Raw genomic sequence first — 19,780 nt, forward strand, 5'->3', positions numbered from 1 at the left:
GGTAACTGGTGACTGCAAATCCCAAGAAAAACAGGGTTGAAATTGCAACTGGGGAGAAATAATGAGGATAGAAAGTTTAGTCTTATATATGTTGAGTCAGGCAGAGATATCTGTTTTATGATTTTGTGAGTGTGAGGATGACACATTCTTCAATAAACTTTACATATTAATATCATAGAGTGATTTGCTTTTCAAATATTAACTTTATTGTCCAAAGTTGAGACAACCTTAGTAAATCAAGAACATACAAAATTCCCAAGTTGTCTCTGAGGAGAATATATATTTTTTTAAGATTTTATTTATTTATTCATGAGAGACACAGAGAGAGAGAGAGAGAGGCAAAGACACAGGCAGAGGGAGAAGCAGGCTCCACGCAGGGAGCCTGACGTGGAATTCGATCCCGGGTCTTCAGGATCAGGCTCTGTGCTGAAGGCAACACCAAACCGCTGAGCTACCCGGGCTGCCCTGAGGAGGATATTTTAATAAATTTAAATAGTACTTACCCAAAAGCTATTAAAGAAGTTAAAATCTCTGTAGACTATTTAAGAAATTGTAAGAAACTATTCAGAGAGTGACTTTAGCAGGCATTTTGGAGAGACTTTAAATCAATGCCTCAGAGTGACCCCTTCTAAAAATGGCAAAATCCCTGGTAAGATTATTTAGATACAAAGATATGTGTGACTGGAATATGTCTAAGAATTACTTTAAAATAGGAATTACAAATCAGATAATTTTAAGGGGACTTTGCAGAATTGGAGAGAGTATCAGTATCAGATGCTCTTTCTTTTTTTTTTTTTTTTTTTTTTTTTTTTTTTCAGATGCTCTTTCATGAGGATATAGTACATTTTGGATGGCTCCTGAACTGAGAAATGACCCAGAGGAAACAATTCGTTAGTAAGCAACTACTGCACAGGAACCTCAATATTTATATTTCCCTATGACCTGAGATAATACTTTTCTATTTGCTCTTCCTGGAAGTCTCTATTATGATTAAACTTCCACAATCCTACCTGAAGTGTTTTAATATCAGGAGATTTCAATTGCTGGAAGGAGTGGGCTATAAAATTCTTAATTTCCAGGTTAGAACATGCTAGCCTATTGACTTTCTTGAAATCTCGCTCCACTGGTATCTTTTATTGGCACAGAAAGGCAAATAAAGTATTCCTGGGGGAACGAGTAATGCCCAGGACTTAGGTTCTATTTTTCCTGGTGACTTTGGTGTTACCAGCTGGGTTCAAACTCTCTGCATTTTGCTTCCATTTACACAGGTCTCCTAAAGAAAACTCAGTGTCTTTTATTGCTACCACACTGTGCAACATGAGCATGTCCAACACTCTCTCTTACAGTAATTGTAATCTTCAGGTTTTTGTATTGCATGTGGCAGAGGATTGGGGGAGAGGGGACAATATCTGGCCCACCTGCCTAAACTTCTTGGTTTCTGTTCCCCATTTGAACTAGATCTGAGCAGCATCCTGAGGATGTCCTGTCATCCTTGACTGGCTCAGCTAGAACTGAGCTGCCACTGCTGTTTTTCTGCCTTGCAGTGGCCAGTAACCACGGGACAGCGAGGGTTATGCCTTTAAGCATCAGCTATCCTCCCACTTGCCACACAGGAAATCTGAAGGTCACCCTTGAAAGTTTCCTTCCCCTACCTTCCTCTCTGCCTTCCATCCAATAATCACAAAATCCTTTACATTTCACTTTCTTAATATCTTTAATTTGTCTAACTTCTTCTATCCTTATCTTGTTTACTTTGCCTTTTCTTTCCTGGGTTCTGGAAATTGCCTCCTAGTATCTCTGTGACATGTTGCCCCCTCAATTTTTCACAGGTAGGCAGAATAATGTTTTCAAAAGGCCAATCAATTGGTTTGCTCTCTTGATTAAAATGCCTTCAATAGCTCCCCAACTTACCCCAAAATAGCATAGAACCCTTACGATCTGACTACAGTTTCTTTCTCCAGACTCCTCCATTACAACTCTCCATTTTGCACTCCAGGCTACAGCTCTGGAATATTCCCTGCAGTTCCATGAACAAGCTGGACTCTCAAGTAGGTGCCCTTCTCATCTGTTATAATAGCAGTAGGGGTGTTATTAAAGATATGTGTTACCTGCTTTGGCAGGGGCACCAAGCAATAAAAAAAGAGAAAATTTTGTTCAGAATAGATAATAATTACAAGCAGCCAGCTAAATATCAGTCCTGAGGAGCCCCCATGCTTATCCACATAGTACTTACTACAATGAGTTGCTATCTTACCCATTAGAGTAGAAGCCTCTTGTTTCTGTTGTATTTCTAGTTATGTTGTAGAAACCCCAATGTTTTTGATTAATTTAGTGAATAAATTTGGCAACCAAATTCCAGCTCAAGGATCTATTTATGAAATTCAATTCTTCATCTTGTTCTCCTGGTGGCCTTTAAATACTGAAGGAAATGAAAAAGTGAAATAGATCATCATCTATACTTAGAGTACACACAGATTTGTCTCTCCCTTTATCTCATCCTCTAGACATTCATTGCCAGAGTGCAAAGATGATGGATAACAGCTACCCTTTGAATATTACATATTACAGCTCACTCTTAAGAGTTTTGATTTCCCCTGAATTGCTGAGTTCTGATTCTTGGAGAGGTAGGCCTTCAGATACTCCATTCAGCAGAAGGTAGTGAAACTGCATACCTGATAACAAAGTCTGTTCATTACTGAAGTTTTTGTATGAGTTGGTAGGCAGGACTATAATGGCAAGCCCATGTTTCTCTACCTTTAGCAACAATATTTCCCATCTCACATGCTTTCCTAGAAAGCTGTCAGTCCCCTATCAAGAGATGGAGTTTGTGTCTTCTGTCATTGAAGCTAGGTTGGTTTTTGTGACTGCCTTGATGAATAGAGTATGGCAGAAGTGAGGCTAGATGACTTGAAAGTTAGGTCATAAAATATAACATAATTTGATCTGGTTCTCATGGAATGTTTGCTATTGGAACCAGGCTGTGAGGAAGGCCATACAAGGGCATGGAGAGACCCCAGTAGGAAATCCAGTCCAAGTCTGATTTTGAAGGTAGGAGACTGATGTCCCAGCTCAAGGACAGTTAGGCAGGGAAAGCAAATTCTCTCTTACTCCATCTTTTTTATCCTATTCAGGCCTTCTACAGGTTATATAAAGCCCACCCAAACTGGAGAGCACAATCTGCTATACTTAGTCTACCAGTTCAAATGTTAAGCTCATCTAGAAACACCCTCAAAGATATACTCACTATAATGTTTAACCAAATATCTGGGTACCCCATGGCCCTGTCAAGTGAATACATAAAATTAATCATCACAGGTACTAATTTGGGGGTGATTAGCTAAGGAAAAGTAGATAACTGGAATAGATGACTACTCCTTCATTTTAAAGGTAGTAGATTTTGTAAATGTCATCACTGAAGTATAAAAATGTATGTTTGAAAACTTGAAACTTCATTTCCCTTCCCTTAACAATCCATTTCATGGTCACAGTCACATTAATCACATCTCTGTATTGATTTGAATTTCTTTTTTTAAAATTTGAATTTCTAAAGGCAATTCTATACATAGAGATACAAATAAAGATGAAAAGAAATAGGAATGGATTCCTTTTCCTTTCACCCTTGTCCTGAGCAACTTCAACCCTAAAGAAATAATTTAAAAAGCAAAGAATATGTCAAATTGGGTAAGAGTGAAGGTAGGTATATTCTTGTTGAATGTTCTAAAGATGCTTAATATTCAAAAACACATTTCTGGGGTGCCTGGGTGACTCAGTTGGTTAAGTGTCTGTTTCTTGATTTTGGTTCAGGTCATGATCTTAGGGTAATGGGATTGAGCTCTGTGTGGGCTCTGTGCTTAGTGTAGAGTTTGTTTGTCCCCCTCTGTTCCTTCTCTCCCCAAATAAAAAACCCTGACCTCCCCCCCCATTTCTGTATGCTTTGTTTATTTTTAAGATCTGTGCATGTGAGGCCAGAGGAGAAGCTGAATGGCCCCTTGCAAAATAATCACATGCTCTCTACCCACCTTGCAGTTAAATGGAGTTAATTGACTGTTTCTGGCCAGTGGGTTGTGAAGGGAAATGATATGGGTCACTATTCACTGGTGACCATAGAAAAATTGTTTTGGTATGAAGGAACTAGCCTGGAAGCAGCCTAGATGGTTGAGCCACCATGAGCTATGCTCCTGACTTGCAGTACACACATAGCCCCAGAGTGTTGAGCCATGGTAATTTTGGGTTTGTTTGTTAGGCATAACCTATTCTGAATAATACAGATACTGGCAGTTGGAACTACCATCAGTATGGCTGATAGCCATCAGGCTGTGCTCCATGAAGTCTTCAGTGGACTATCCTTACCATACATGCATATATTTGTAGTTTTTCACTTTTAAACATAAATGGACAGGAGAACATCACCAGATATTTAAATAAATGTTCCTGTATTAAAGAAAGAGATCATGACAAAGGAAAAAAAAATAGATCTCAGAGAAAACAGAAGCAAAGCAGTGAATGGAAGAAATTTTAAAAAGGTAATATAGTTTATAACAATAAGGAAATGTGAGGAGATATTTTGTTCATGAAATAAAAACAGATTGCTGTTAAAAAAAGAGACCAAGAAGAAGCCTCTGGGAATAAAAGTTGAAGTACAACAGCTAAACTAAAGTTCAAGAAAAAGGCTAGAAATAAAGTTAGGAAAACCTTCTAGAAAAAAAAAAAAAGGAAAGCAGGGGGAGAGGAGAAAGGATAAAATCAGAGAGGGAAGTGAAAGACTGAGGTATTCAAAGACTGTGAAATAAGTCAGTGATAATATTTAAACTTACTTAAATAAGAACTATTGATATAAATATATTCTTTAGAAATAAGGAGTAGCCAGATGAAATAATGAAATGTTTAGAAAAACTGCAGAGGATTGCTAATTTTCTTGAGTTTTATTAGTTCTGTTTAACTTGTAAAACTTTGAACATGTGTTAATTGAATAAAAATATTAAATTTTTTAAAAAAAATTCTTATTTCTCTTTTCTATGTTTTTTTCAATCATGGCACTATTGACACTCTGGGCCAGATAATTCTTTGTTGTGAGAGCTGTCCTGTGCATAGTAGGATTTTTAGCAGCATCCCTGGTCTCTTCTCATCAGATGCCAGTCACACCTTTCCCTCCTCCCCCCAGTCATGATAATCAGATTGTCTTCACACATTGTCAAATATCCCCTAGGAAATAAAGATGACCTGGTTGAAAATCACTGCTCTAAACCTATGCAACACTAACCTTTAAAACAAACAAAAGATAGAGGCACATAAGCTCTACAAATGTTGGTCAATAATACGTCAAAACATTTAGAGTTCACTTTGAATTGTACCGTTTGTTAAGCATACATGGACTTTGAGATGTAAGTTCTCAGCATCTGTGCATTTAAATTTGTGATGTGTTGTGGTATGTAGGAAATGCGGTTTGCCTAAAATCAAGATTCTCATACCTATTGTGTACCTGGACTTTTATTTTAGCCACAGTGAATTGATTAGTAAGTCTTACATGAGAGGCATCAAGAGCCCTCCTGGCTCTCTGCTGGACTGTGTCCACACCTCTTTTGTTCAAAGTTGATGAATAATAATCCATTGTTTCAAAGAAGAGACCTAACTAAAGAGGGGATGTAATTGAAAATAGCAAGCTGTGTCTACTGGTTACTGCAGTAGCAAGTTTGGCTTTGTGTGCCTGTGCTATTTGGAGGAAGATCCTGCAGTTTTAACAGAACTTCTCTTGTGTCCATATTAATCAATGCTCTTGTGATCAATCAGAAGTTTGACTGATACTTTCATGCTGATGAAGTAACTCTTCCAGCTAAGAATAGAGTAATAACACAGAGAAGGGATAATAGTAGACAGTTGCAGTTCTAATAGTCATAACCTTTAGTCTGGAGCTTGTCATCCTTGGTAAGGAGTCAGAAGACTGATTTCTTTTTAGTTTGGATGCATGACACCTAGGATTTCACTTTGTACTTTGCATGCCATAATGACCTGGTTAAGCAACCACATGTCACTCAGTGTGTTCACATCACATGAAATTGAATCTAATGTTATCTCACTGTTTTCTTGGGCATATTTTCTTGGTCCACTTGCAAAGACTCTCAGGAAGAATGATTTTACAGCACAGCAAGGGAGAGAGAGCCCTTAAAAAAGAGGTCTTCTTAATGATTAACTTGCTGCCTTAGGTTTTAAATTTTATACTAATTTAGAATTGCTTTGTGCTTGATTTTATTTTCCTTCTCTCACTTACACGCAGCATCTTATTGTGTCTATGCAACTGATCTACCATTTCCCATGGAAATGCTGATAGATTCTACTTTTTCCCTTAGCAGCTAGACTCTTGGGCTTGATTTGCTCCAGGCATTTCAGTTAAAAAACAAAAAGAGAAATGTTCTTTCCCTTCCTCCCTTTTACTTTCCTTGGGACCTTGGCATCTCTGGGGTGCTGTGTAGCAGATGGAGAAATGAAACCTGCTGTTTTAGCTCATGAGAAGCTTACCTTAGTGATTCAAACTGGAGATCAAAGAACTGCACAGGTTTGAAAGACACATCAAGATTCAACTTTTTAGAGTTGCCAATTTTTCATAAATCTACACAAAGACAGCCAAGTCAAAGGTGGTATATGCATCTTTTTTCATTAGAGAAGCAATAGAATGTAATTTTCAGGGGCATAAAGACTGCCCATTTTTATAGGTATAGCTTTGTGCTCAGAGGTTGAATTGTAAACTCATTCAAGAGTTTGACAAATTAAGGGTACATGTAATTAAATGAAAGCAAATAGTCAGGAAACTATTTTGAAACATTATTCTTTCAGTTATCATGAATATATAAGGAAAAATGACAATTTTGGTTGCACATCAAATAAGCAAGCTTCTTAGGACTTTCAGAGTTTAGAAACCAAGATTACAAGAAAATAATTTACAGGATTTGAGAAATCCACAGATAAATGGTTAATTGGTAACAATTCCTGTTGCTAGCCTCCTCTATAAGAAAAGCTGTAGGTAGCATTCTATATATATTGGTTCTTCTGGACTGACCTGGTATGTGAGAGTTATAACTGTCAAATGAACAAAAGGAACTTACCACATTTCTATATAATCATCCTTGAATCTGAGACAGCCAAGCCATGGAAGTTGTTGAAAATGATTGAGACTTTGAGGGGAAGCCAACCTTTTGTAAGCGGTGTATCAAATTCTTCAGGGAATTAATGGGTAGAGTAGATATTCCCAGTGAGTCTTTCACTGGAGAAAATGTACTGCTCCATACTTATGTTCCTGGTTGTTACATTCAGCAGACGTTTATTGAGCATTTATTATTTTCCAGGCAGCATGGCTGGGAATACAGATACTGAAATATATAGTCATTGGCCTCAAGAAACTCACATTCTAGTGGAGAGAAAGACAAGTAAAAAGATGTTTATGAATCTGTGGTAAGTGCTTAAGTGGAGCCACACCTAACATAGTTGGAGGAAGAACTGGGGGTCAGATAAAGGGTTTGGATGAAGAAGAAGATGTGTTAGACAAATCTTGAAAGACCAGAGAGCCATAGTCTGCTGAGGAAGATGAAGTAGGCATTCCAGGAGTTTGGGCTCAGATATTTCTCTACTTTGTGACTATTTGGAACTTGAGTAGGGGCTGAAGAAGAATCACAAGAAGTTTTTAATGGCTTCATGGAGGAGGAGTCTCATCCTTGAGGGGGCTGTTCCAGGTAATCATAATAACATTAGGTATGACCTATGCTAGTAATTTATACATTTTTAGCACTCTCTCCCTTGTACTAAAGATTATGATTTTTGTTTGTTTTTTGGCTTTGGTTTGGTTTCCTAAAAGACAGAACAATTCTATATGCTATCATTTAAAGTCTGTTGTGGCAGTGAGGCAAAGTTCTGTTTTTAAAAAAATTTTTTATTTAAATTCAATTTGTCAACATATAACACCCAGTGCTCATCCCATCAGGTGCCCTCCTCATTGCCCATCACTTAGCTACCCCATTCCCCACCCCCACCTCTCTTTCCACAACCCTTTGTTTCCCAAAGTTAGGAGTCTTTCACGGTTTGTCTCCTTAATTTTCCTCCCCATTCAGTTCCCCTCTTTTCCGTTATAATCCCTTTCACTATTTCTTATATTCCACGTATGAGTGAAACCATATGATAATTGTCCTTCTCCGATTGACTTATTTCACTCTGCATAATACCCTCCAGTTCCATCCACATTGAAGCAAATGGTGGGTATTTGTCTTTTCTGATGACTGAGTCCTTCGACAGATGAATGGATAAAGAAGATGTGGAGTATTACAAAGTTGTGTTTAAATAGTGACAATAGTGGGGTACCTGGGGGCTCTGTCAGTTAAGCATCTGACTTGGGCTCAGGTCATGATCTTGGGGTCCTGGGATCAAGGGACCCTGGGATTGAGAACCCCTTCCCCCAGCTCAGCAGGGAGTCTGCTTCTCCCTCTCCTTCTGCCTGTCCCCTGCTCGCTTGTGTGTGCACGTGCTCTCTTGCACTCTCTGTCAAATAAACAAAATCTTAAACAATGACAATAGTAATTTATTTGATGAAAGAATCAGAAAGATTAGTGATTATTAGGCACCATTTAATCCATGTATTGACTGCTGCTTGCTTGTCCCTAAGAAACTGGTGTTTAATCATAGATGAAAACTAGATTCAGACACTATTTCTAGCTGCTTTCTAATTGCTGGGCCATGGGAGGCAATCCAGGACCTGGATTAAAATACAAAATACACCAGAGTTTTGGATGGACTACCTTTTATAGGTCAGATTTCAAACAGTTCATGGAACAACCATGCTATAAGTAACCTGACAGAGAGCTATGTGTAACACTAACTTTTAGAAGCTTTTACCTCTAGCCTTTTGTAATCAAAAGAATGCTAAGAATTACATTTTTGAGTGACAGGATCAGAATTTGTTTTGATGAAAGCTACTGTAAATTCTTTAATACCAAAATAAGAACATATACATTATCAGGTCTTTCCCCCTGTTATTAGTAGGGATTTATAAAACAACTTTGTCACAAAGCCTGGACAGATTATTTCTATCAGACCATAACATAAAATACCATAAGATGTTAAGGGCTTGCCAATTAAGGGTTTATCTTTGTGACAGAGACAGCAGACAAGCGACAAAAATGTGCTATTTCCGTCCCCTATAATCTGCAGAACTGGCTAGGAGCAGATCAGCTGTATGAAAGAAATTCCATGTCTTTATGTGCAAATCACTCACTCAAACTTGGCTTTCTTCATAGCCCTTTTCCTTGTTTTGCTTTTTTGCATGTTTACTAATTATAAGTCTAGAGATGTAGTGAGTCAGTTGGAAGGAAAAATGTATAATAAAGCAGATAGACCCTGGACAAAGAACTCTGGACTTCAGAGTGCTTATTAGCTCAGAAAAACTGGACTGAGACTTTAAAATAAAATGACAACTAAGAAACAGTGGCTTATGTCAAAACCTCTAAGATATCTGAGACTAGCTGCACTATTATTGTTCTGCTAGTGTGTAGATTTTTGCATTCTTTTTTAAGTTGAATACTCCTGTCTACATTAATTCACCTCAACCCTAGTCTGCAGGGCCATCGCTGAGGTGTGACAACTGAGTGTGGCTTCTGCAGTACTGAGAAACTCCAGGGCAGGGACAAGTGCAATACTCCTGTGGAAGGGGAAACTGTGCTTTAATGCAGGGCTGTGGCTCCCTGGTGCTGCCTGTGTATGGCTTTCTAAAAGGTTTCCCCTCCAGGTGGAACAGTTTTAAAGAGTGGAGTGAAAGCTGGATTTCAGCTGTTACTCATTCCCTTCAGTCAGGTGCTGCTCGAATGGCTTGTGTGTGTTTTTAAAGATTTTATTTTTATTTAGAGAGAGCAAGAGTGAGAGAGGGAGAAGCAGACTCCCCACTGAACTGGGAGCCCAACAGGAAGCTCTGTCCCAGGACCCTGAGATCATGACCTGAGCCAAAGGCAGACTTAACTGACTGAGTCACCCAGGTATCCTGAGTGGCTTGTGTTTTAAAAGAGGCCTATGAAGAGAGGCTTTTGTAGTAGCTGCAGAAAGCACATTCACTAGACTCTTAGGTTCATGTCAGCCTTTTCCTCTATTTTACCCTAGGCCTAGTACGAAGCCCAGCTTAGTAAATATTTGATCTATAACTGCAACTGATGAGCTGACAAACAGGTGGGCCTCTCGACTAGAGAAGTTGTGACTTGGCTGTGTCTCCCAATTACATTTAAGGAAGGAGGATACTTTAGTTGTGATAAAGCAGTTGGATTCTCTGTGTAGGTCTAGACCTACAATTTTAACTCATTGGCCGTTATGATAAAATGTCCCTTATTGACATGTATGACTTGCTTACCCAAATGCTTCCTTTATCAGAAGAGGCTATGTTAAGTAATTCACTCTGTTCTTAATCATAGTACAAACACTACAGAGACATGAATATTCATCAAAAGTTCAAAGAAGTGGCAAAGTGAAAAAAATGGGAAGTAAGAAACAAAGAGAGACAAAAAGGGTAAGAAATATCTGCAACCATAGCAAGTCAGAGGTAACTGGCTCAGTAATGACATTTTCCTTCTCATGTTGTTTTCCTTTCTATCCCCAGGGGAATATCGTTTCTGAACAAGCATAAAGCTTTCTCTATTTTCAGCAAAGACATTCTCTGCTAGCTCGGTACCTGGGCCATCAGAACAGACACTTGTCTGTTGCAACAGCACTCTCCTGTTTGGATAGATTACATTAACTACAAACATATGCTACCCATGAAGAGTTTCCTAGATATAGCCTAAAGCATCTTTCTTTTGAACATTTTTACTTTGCATTCAAACTGGGTTTGGATACTGTGCCAAAAAAATATCTTGCAATTCTCTTATTACCAGAAACCAGAGGTAGCATTCTTAGTTTGGAACCATATGTGCCCTTTCTCTTGCTTCTTGTAATCTCTTGTATTCCAAATTTTGACTCCATGGGTGAATCAAGTGCAGGGGAAATTTCATGCCCAGCTTCCTCTTTCTCTACCACTGATTCAGAAACTACTCAGCTTGCCATGGAGACAGAGAAGAAATGCTAGCAATGTTTTCAATTTATTTGGTGATCTATTTCTGTTTCTAAGAAATTCCTAACTTTTGAGTTCTAAATTTGTGTTCCTCCTGACAGCTATTTTTGTCTAAGTGGAAACTGGACAGGAGTTGCAATTTAGTAAATGTTATCATTTGAAATGTTTTTTCTTAAGGGCCTAAATTGGAATCTTTCAGAATTTTATGTGATAGTGGTGGCAGTGGGGGACAAAGAGGATGGTGAAGCAAAGGCCAAGAAATGGCTTTAAAGCTATTTTATGCTCTGTATGATCTTCATGAAAATGGCATTTATTCAGCTTAATCTGAGAAGAAATAGTATGTACTGCAAAGAACAGGGTACATAGAAAGCTGGTTTATTTTTCTTAGCCAAATATTTTCTCATTCTTGAATGTGACTTCAATTATAAAAGAGTTACAAATTAATGGCTTAGCTTATTATCATCTTCATTTCTTGGTGCAGGCTATAGAAAGGTGATGCTGAGGGTCCTTGGGTGAAAGAAATTGTACCCCCAAACACTTGAGGAGGTGAGTGGCACATAACCTGGGAACCCTCTTTACTAGACCAGTGAAGGAAGGCTTTCGCATTTGGTCAATCAGCAATTTCTCTTCACAACAGGGGGAATTCCAGCAAAATGTATTTAGGCAAAGAAATAAAAATGGCTTGGAGTGAGTCTATTAAGTCTTCAACTATAACATTTGAGATTTGATAATGACTCTTGGCGATTTCCTATAGGAAAGTACCATGCTGACTAGCTTACATCAGCACAGATGCTTGCCCTCATTAGCTTCAGGGTGTCAAGACTGTGACTTGTAAATTTTCACCCTTCACCCTGGTGTGAAAGGCCATGCACTAATTGTTACAGAGAGGATAGGAAAGAATTTATTTTCCAGAAGGTTTAAGTGATTGGAATATTGGACTCAATATTTTTCTCTTGAACTATGTCTGTTCTTTTGAATGTGTAACTAGATACAAAAAAATAAAGCATAGAAGTTTGAATGAACTTTACCTGAGGTGAAAATAGTAAAGCTAAGTATAGCTAGCTTAGAAAAACAGCAATTAGAAACTGAAAGAGAAAAAGGATTGAGAGCAATAGCAAAGGGATCACTGGATTTTAAACATGTATTATTTTTAGTTAAAACGTAACTACAAAATCAACTTTGCTCTCATTCATTAGAAAGATACCTATATTTATGGAAGGTTGCTTTAAAAATATATAAAAATATTATTTTCCCTTAGTGTGAGGACTCTCCTTTCAGATAAGGATGAACAATACATAACAGAAAATAAGTATCAAGAAACTGCTAAGATTTTGCCTTAGCTTTGCATGTACAGTGTAAGAATATTAGCAAAATTTTGTTCATCTTTTGATGCTTTCTCCATTTGGAGAGAATTTGTAATTATTTTCGCTACAAGATGCAAATCAATAATTATGTCTGAAGAATTTTTTCCCTGAAGCAATAAGTGTAACTTAGTATGAAAAATATACCTAAGATAATAATCATAAACTTAGGACAAGAAAATAATAGAATACACTAATCCAGGGTGTATTGGGAACTGGATAGGAAGGGGATATGTATGGGAACATGCTTGGGTGCTGAGCAGTATATAAAACTAGTAAAACAACAGCAAATATGATTCTGTAGTACATAGTCCAATAACTGCAGGGCTGAAAAGCAGTGTGAAACATTGTCTAATGATGAAAACTTCATTAGGAAGTAAGCTTTGTTGATTATAAATTAAATGTTATCCCGTTCTTCAAACTTAAGTTTAGGATCTGGGCCAAGATTCGCAGCAATTTTCTTTGAACCTTGTTCTCCCTCCACTTGGCCAGTCTACTTTTTATGTTGAAAATATTTCAGAGGGAAGTTTGATACTGTGGCATTACATAGAAAGGGTATTGGACCGGAAATTTGAAAACTTAGCATCTAGTTCCAAATACGTCACTAATTAAGTCTGTCAAATTGAACAAATTAAAACTTCTTTGGATTTCAGTTTCCTCATCAGTAAAGTGATAGGTGTTCTTCCAGTAGTAAAATTCTATGATTGGCTGTAGATCCCCAGATTCTTGTGACATGGGGAAGGAGCACATCTGAGTCCTCAAATGGAACCTTGCCTTGGGATCTGGTCCTGTGAACGTGTATCCAGCCTGCCTCCTTCTTTATTTGTGATGCTGTTAGTGAGGAGATTCTGAGTGATACGTTTGGAACCCAAAGAAGATACAAAGCAATTTTAGTAATTTCAGGGATGAAATGAAATGGAAGAATAGAAATTGTACAAAAAATTAAAAGAAGTCAGAGGAAACTTATGGCACGATAGGTTCTAAGACTTGAACACGACAAAAATCAGACGTGGTATTATTTGCAGGCTATTAAACTGCTGTATATTCTTGAAAACAGCTCCTTGTTTCCCTGGTTGAAACATGTGGGGATATATGTGGTGCTCTCTCTCCTCTACCGAGGTCCCCTCAGTGCTCAAATTCTGTGGACAGAAGACCCAAACCTCAGGATTTTATTCAATGCTACCACTAGGTGGCACCAACGGTGCATTCTCTACATAAAGCTTTTTAAAAACAACAACAACAACAACAACAACAACAACAACAACAACAACAACAACAAAAAACATGGGTGGTCTCTTTCCTGTTGCTGTGTTTCCTTAGAGGCCATAGTAGGAGAACCCAGTTCTAGGACCTCCTGGCTATACCACGAGTAAATGATTTAATATTGATACAGCCAATGTTCTTACAGTAAATGACTTAATGAGTCTTCCTAGAGAATGTGACTTAATGATTTATTGAGCTCACTTCCCTGTAACTGTAAAAATATCAGCATAACATGAAGTTAAACTGGTGTGAGCAAGTTACTTTTTGTGTGTGTGTGTGTGCTTTCAGATAGATGAGTATTGTGGAAGTCCTTTCCTTGCCTGTAATATCTCCACAGGAAAGGAAGAGAGTTTCTCAGGTTAATCCCTCAGGGAAAGTTTTTCCTGATATATAGCTAAGCTTAACTTTTACTTGAGGTATGAGGACTTGACCTAAAGCCTTTTATAATATTATGGCTTGCATAATATTTGAAATATTCTTCCATGTTTTTTTTTTCTCACTGCATTCTTCCCTTTCTCTTCTGCTTATTCAAACAAGCAGTCAATTTTGGGTTCACTGCCTAAGAGGAGGGATATTGTAGCAGGACAAGAAACTGACATGTGTTGTGAAAGTCTCTGAACTTTGTGTTTCAAAATTCTAAATCATCTTAGAAAGAGAATTTATGGAAACAGAACAATTCCTTGACCAGAAGCTGGGAAAAGAGCAAGACTGTAACTCACCCCAGATGAGAAATAACTTTCCTCAGGGTAGGAAGAGTGGAAGGGGACAGAGGGACAGAGGGACAGAGGGACAGAGGGAGATCTGCTGGCTGCCAGTGCCTTAGGGCATCTGTAAGACTTTAGAGAGGAGGTAGCTGCCTTTCATTTTTAGGCAGATGGAAAAATTCTGGCATCATATCTGATTTCTGTCTCACAGTTGTGAAATGGAAATGGTGGAGAGCCATAACAACGGAAGGGGTTATGAGATCAGAGATAATGGATGTTTCAATGGCCATCCACTTGTGTGGATCAGACCCCTCCATATTAACCATCAGAGCCACAGTCCCCAGTGCCTTGACACTACATATAACTTGGAGAAGGGTAAGATTAATTTTATTTTCTATTGGTTCATAGTATGGTGGAAGTCTTTTCTCTGTACATCTATAATGATATTATTGACATTATATTCCCTATGCTGTATATTACAACCCCATGATGTATTTATTTTATAACTGGAAGTTTGTACCTCTTAATTCTCTTCCCCTATTTCACCTGCCCCCCAGTACTCTCCTCTGGTAATGAATAATTTGTTTCCTGTTATCTGTGAATCTGTTTCTGCTTTTGGTTCATTCATTTGTTTTGTTTTTTAGATTCCATATACAAGTGAAATCATGTGGTGTTTATCTGACTTATGTACTTAGCATAATACCCTCCAGATCTGCATATGTTGTGGCAAATGACAAGGTTTCATTCTTTTTCATGGGTAATATTCCAGTGTGTGTGTGTGTGTGTGTGTGTGTGTGTGTGTGTGTGTGTTTGTGTATACCACAACTTCTTTATCCATTCATCTATCAATGGACATTTAGATTGTTTCCATGTCTTTGCTATTATAAATAATGCTGCAGTGAACATGGAGGTGCAGATATCTTTTTGAGATAGTGATTTAATATACTTTGGATAAATACCCAGCAGAATTACTGGATCCTATAGTAGTCCTATTTTTAATTTTTTAAGGAAGGTCCATATTATTTTTCATAGTAACTGTATCAGTTTATATTCCCACCAGCAACATGCTAGGATTCCCTTTTTTCCACATTCTCATCAACACTTCTTATTTTTTGTCTTTTTGATAATATCCATTCTAACATGTATGAGGTGATGTCTCATTGTGATTTTCATTAACATTTCTCTTGTTGATTAGTGATATTGAACACCTTTTCATGTGCCTGTTGGCCATTTGTATTTCTTCTACAGACAAATGTCTATTCAGATACTCTGCCCATTTTAAAATTCAATTGTTTGGGTACTTTTTGCTATTGATTTGTAGGAGTTCTGCATATATCTTGAATAGTAACCCTTTATCAGATAGTTTATAAATTTTTTCTTCTATTTGGTAGATTGCCTTTTCTATCATTTCGTTGATGGTTTCCTTTGCTGTGCAGAAGCTTTTTAGTTTGATGTAATTCCACTTGCTTATTTTTGCTTTTGTTACCTTTGCTTTTGGTGTCAAATCCAAAAAATCATCACTAACACTTATGTGAATGAGATTACCACGTGTTTTCTTCTGGTGTTTTATTGTTTCAGGTTTTGTGTTCAAGTATTTAATCCATTTAGAGTTAGTTTTTGTGTATGGTGTAAAATAGTGGTTCAATTTCATTGTTTTGTACATGGCTTCCGGTTTTCCAGGTCGTTTTTTCTTTAAAGAATTAAGTCCAGATATAATATTACAGCATCATATTTTGCTATCCTTTCCCCATTGTGTATTCTCAACTCCTTTGTTGTAAGTAATTGACCACATGTGACAGGTTTTTTTCTGGGCTCTCTATTCTATTCCATTGATATGTTTGTTTCTATGGCAATACCATGCTGTTTTGATCACCATGGCTTTGTAGTATAATTTGAAATCAGGTAATAAACCAATATTTATCTAAATGACTGATGCAGGATGTTATAATATCAAATTAAAGTGTGAGATATCAATGGATTTTAATGTAACATAAAAGTTAATCAACATGATTTCAGATTCCATATTGCAATTAACCTTCAAGAAACTTCCGTTTGTTGAGTTTGGTGTATTATCAAAGAATATCTATAATTATCTGAAAAACTATTAGAAGATTCTCTCCTTTTCCAACTACATATCTGTGTGAGGCTGGATTTCATCGATATACTGTATTTATTTTTATTAAAATATTTTATTTTTTTATTCATGAGAGACACAGAGAGAGAAGCAGAGACATAGGCAGAGGGAGAAGCAGGCTCCCCACAGCAAGTCTGATGCAGAACTCGATCCTAGGACCCTGGGATCACCACCTTATCCAAAGGCAGATGCTCAACCACTGAGCCACCCAGGTGCCCTATTGATACAATTTAAGAGACCATTTTATATTAGATTAAATATAAAAGCAAATATGAAAATTCAGCTTATTTTATAAATCCAGACATTAAAGAGGTTTTTAAAAATGTAAAACAATGTCACTGCTCTCATCTAATTTTTTTTTCATAAAAAATATGTAATTACTTTGGAACTGTATGGATAGTTATTTTTAAATGACCCAATAAACATGTAATTAAAATATCTCAATTTTAAAGTCGAAATTAATACTCATTAATAGATGTAATCCACATAAACAAAAGCTTTTTGGGACTCTCAATAATTATTAAGATTGCAAGAGGGTCTGAAGACCAAATGGCATAACAACTGAGATAGAGAGGAATGAACATTAGTAAGATGATCAGGAAAGGACTGTTTGTGGAAATGATATGGAGTTGAGAATTGAATGATGAGAAGAAAGTAGCTAAGTAAGGAATTAGAAGAGCATTCCAGGCAAGGAGTTGATCATGGGGAGCCACTAATGGAAAAGCTCTGAGACAGGAAAGATTTTTGAGTGTTCCCTGGAATAAAGAAGCCAGGAGGAGATCAGATCAGAGAGGTGGGTAGAGAACAGGTTATTAGGGTCTCAGAGATCATAATAAGGATACTGAAATTTATTCTATATATAATGGATTCCATCTGGGAGTAATAAGGAAGGTAGTGAAGGAGGAAGATAAGGGGGAATGCACTGTTTTAGCAGTGGAGATGGTAAGAAGTGGTGTCTTAGTTCATTTGTGCTGCTACAGTGAATGCCATAGACTAGGTAGCTTTTAAACAACAGGAATTTATTTCTAGGGGCACTTGAATGGCTCAGTTAAGTGTCTGCCTTCGGCTCAGGTCATGATCCCAATGTCTTAGGATTGAACCCCACATCAGGCTCCCTGCTCAGCAGGGAGTCTGCTTCTCCCTCTCTGTCTGCCTGACACTTCTCCTGCTTGTGCTCTCTCTCTCGGTAAAAAAACCAAAACCCAAAAAACCAAAACAAAATACCCCCTCCCCCTTTTCTTATTTCTAACAGTTTAGTCATTGAGGAGTCCAAGATCAAGGCACCAGCAGATCTGGTGACTAGTAAAGGAAGACTTGCTTCCTAATTCATAGACAGCCATCTTCTCTTTGTGTCCTGCCATGGAAGGAGAGGTGAAGGATCTTTCTGGGGTCTCATTTATAAGGGTACAATCCCATTCATAAGGGTTCTGCCTTCATGACTTAATCACCTACCAAAGGTCCCACCTCCATACATCATCACACAGGGGATTAGGTTTCAACATGTGGATTTTGGGAGGACACAAACATTCAGTTTATGATAGGTGATAAGATTTGGATGATGATTTTTTTGAAGGTAGAAATGACTAATAAATTAGATGTAGGATGTGAGGGAAAGTGATGGACTAGAGTTTGGTTGAGAAACTGGGTGGGTGGTAGAGATATTTACTGAAACCAGGAAGAGTGGGAGAGATACAGTATTAACAAGGGATGAGAGAGGGAATCAAGAGTTCTGTTTTGTACAAGTAAGTACAAGTCTTATGAGATCGATACTATTATTTTCTACATTTTAAAAAGAAGACACAGTGGTTCAGAGAGGTTATGAAACTCATCAAAAATTACTGCTGTGTAAGTGGATGGAGGCAGTATTTGACTCTGGACATTCCAATTCCAGAGGCTGCTATATCAGTCACTAAGATGCAAAAGGACACTTGGATTTTGGGATGGTGAACCACCAGAGTGATCTTTTATAGTGTAAGTCAGATCAGGCCTCTGTCTCATACTATTATTCCTTTCCATGACTTTCCACTGGCACAGAGAAGAAAATCCAGTCTCTTGACTATCTCCACTGTCATGAGACACCATTTAGCCTCTTGTGATGCTCCAACACTCTGGCCTCCCTCATGTTCCTGGTATATGTCAAGTATCTTCCTGTGGTAGAGCCTTTGTAGGGCAGTAAATATTGAATCGGAAGACTTCTTAGGTGGCCCCTCACTCCAACAGGGTTAGTCTTGTTCGAGGTTAATAAATAAGTAGAGCTAATCACTCCCTCTATAATTCTTTGGTACCCTATAGATATCTCTGTTTATTTACTGACAAGGTGTAAAGTACTTCATTTACTCATTCAACACTGAAATGTATGTCAAATGGATATTCTCTTCTAGGCATTATCTTGGGCCGAAGGTGCAGTGGTGAAAAAAAGCAGAGTGGATCTACCTTCATGGAGGTTCTAGTGATAAAGCCATACGGTATAAAAGTAAAGAAATAAGTAAACAAAATACTTTCATATTACAAAGGTTCATGAGGAAATAAACAAGGTGCTGAGGTTGTATGTACCAGGGAATGCTCCTTGAAAAAAAAAATTTGTCAGAGAACTCTCTGAAGAGCTAACTTTGACCCGAGATCTGAAGGATGAGTATGACCCAGCCAGGCAAATAGCTGGGGAAAGAACTTTTCAAGTGGAGGGAATCTGGTAATGGAATGATATTTCAACCCATTTGGATTGGCTATAACTTAGTTCATGAAATGTCTAAATCAGTTATTTAAACCATCCTACATGTATTCAACTGTAAAGATACTTTACTCTCAGAGATTTAAGTGATGCAACCTTTGCAGGAGAGTCTTATGAATTATTGAAATGGTGAAACAAGAAGCAAGCAGTTACCTAATTTGCCCTTGATGATGAATGGCAGGGCTTTAGAGATTAATCTCTTTCTTTGAGATTTATTTTCTGTTAAATGAAGATGTAGACACTATCATTTGAGTTATACTGGAGAGGAAAACATCTTTCCAAAGTTTATTAGCTTTCCAGCTGTGAATGCAATAAACTGCTTTTTGTAAATTAATGTTTGTTTTCGTTCTTATGGTTTTAGCAATTGTTTTTTATTCTGGGGGATAGAAGTGCAGGTGTTGACTTGGGAATAAATTACTTGTGTTGTCCATGGTTTAAGGCATTAATATGTAGACAATATTTTCTATGAAGTGGCAAAAAAATCATGACTTTTTGGGGGCAGCTTTTATTTATAACTTATTT

At 37.6% G+C, this 19,780-nt stretch overlaps 1 long non-coding RNA gene across 2 annotated transcripts in view; it reads left to right on the plus strand.

Moving 5' to 3' along the window:
• The window catches only part of LOC144320525 (uncharacterized), a 121,021-nt gene extending 101,479 nt beyond the window's left edge, over positions 1 to 19,542 (plus strand). Inside the window, exons 4-8 of one of the 2 annotated variants that reach the window (XR_013386154.1) lie at positions 7,338 to 7,443; positions 10,434 to 10,528; positions 11,550 to 11,614; positions 14,608 to 14,771; positions 18,912 to 19,542. This is a non-coding gene — a long non-coding RNA (uncharacterized LOC144320525). The remainder of the gene's footprint in view (positions 1 to 7,337; positions 7,444 to 10,433; positions 10,529 to 11,549; positions 11,615 to 14,607; positions 14,772 to 18,911) is intronic. The other variant, XR_013386155.1, reaches the window with a different exon arrangement.
• The last annotated feature ends 238 nt before the right edge of the window (positions 19,543 to 19,780 follow it).

Source organism: Canis aureus, chromosome 9, assembly GCF_053574225.1.
Source record: "Canis aureus isolate CA01 chromosome 9, VMU_Caureus_v.1.0, whole genome shotgun sequence".
NCBI classification, from domain to species: domain Eukaryota; kingdom Metazoa; phylum Chordata; class Mammalia; order Carnivora; family Canidae; genus Canis; species Canis aureus.